Raw genomic sequence first — 1702 nt, 5'->3', positions numbered from 1 at the left:
AGCAAGAAATTAAAGGAGTAATAATTGGAAAAGAAGAGCTCAAATTATCCCTTTTTGCAGATGATATGATATATCTAAGGGATGCCAAAAATTCCAAGCGAAAACTCCTAGAAATTATTAACATGTTCAGTAAAGTCGCAGGTTACAAAATAACCTACAAAAGTCTGTAGCCTTTCTGTGTACCAACAACAAGCAATCAGCGAAAGAGTACATGGAAACACTCCCCTTTGCATTAGCTACAAAAAAATTAAAATATTTCAGAATAAACCTGACCAAAGACATTAAAGACCTACACAATGAAAATTTTAAATTTTTAATGAAAGAGATTGAGGAAGACATCAGAAGATGGAAGGACCTCCCATGCTCATGGATTGGAAGAATTAATATTGGGAAAATAACCATTGTACCAAAAGCCATTTATAGATTCAATTGAATGCTTCAATGCAATGCCAATCAAAATCCCCATGACATTTTTCACAGAATTGGAAAAAAAAATCCTAAGATTCATACGGAAGCACAAAATACCTCAGATAGCCAAAACAACCCTGAGCACTAAGACCAATGCCAGGGGGGAGTACTATATCAGATTGTAAGGTGTATTACAGAGCTATAGTCATAAAAACCAAATAGTACTGGCACCAAAATAGATCCATAGATCAACGGAACAAAATTGAAGACACAAATATAAGTAAATGCAATTTCAGCCATGTGATATTTTACAAAGGGGTCAAGAATATTCACAGGAGGAAAGAGCATGTTCAACAAATTGTGCTGGCAATATTGAATCTTCACCTGTAGAAGTATGACACTAAACCCCTATCTTTCACCTTGCACAAATGTCAATTCCAAATGGATCAAAGACCTCAATGTAAAGCCTGAAACGCTGAAACAGTTAGAAGAAAACATTGGGAAAAGCCTACAAAATATACGTGTAGGAAAGGATTTCCTAAACCCAACATCAATTGCTCAGGAAACAAGGGTAAGAATTAACAAATGGGACCTCATTAAACTAAAAAGCTTCTGTACATCAAAGGAGGCAACCAGGGAAGTGAACCAAAAACCCACAGAATGGGAGAAACTCTTCACCAGCGACACATCAGACAGAGGTTTAATATCCAGAATATATAACGAACTCAAAAAACAGAGAATCAGGACAATAAGTAACCCAATCAAAAGATGGGCTAAGGAGCTGAACAGAGTTCTCAAAAGGAGAAGATGACTATGAAGCATCTTAAAAGATGTTCAACATCGCTAATAATTAGGGAAATGCAAATTAAAACCACTTTAAAATTTCATCTTACCCTAGTCAGACTGGCTAAGATCAAGAGAACAAATGATATCAAATGTTGGAGAGGATGTGTGGAAAGGGGAACACTCATCCACTGCTGGTGGGGCTGCAAACTGGTTCAACCCTTATGGAAAGCAGTGTGGAGAACTCTTAAAAAACTACAAATGAACCTACCACTTGACACTTATACCACTCCTTGGCATATACCCAAATAACTCACCCTATTGCAGACACACTTGTACATCCATGTTTGTTGCTGCTCTTTTCACAATAGCTAAGAGATGGAAGCAACCTAAGTGTCCCTCAATTGATGAATGGATAATGAAAATGTGGTTCATTTATATGATGGAGTTTTACTCCGCAGTAAAGAAAGATGAAATCATGAAATTTGCAGGTAAATGGATGGAACTAGAA

This window comes from Nannospalax galili, unplaced genomic scaffold, assembly GCF_000622305.1.
Source record: "Nannospalax galili isolate Female #2095 unplaced genomic scaffold, S.galili_v1.0 scaffold880, whole genome shotgun sequence".
NCBI classification, from domain to species: Eukaryota; Metazoa; Chordata; class Mammalia; order Rodentia; family Spalacidae; genus Nannospalax; species Nannospalax galili.
The sequence above is the reverse complement of the archived record's forward strand: the minus strand, read 5'-3'. Positions refer to the sequence as shown.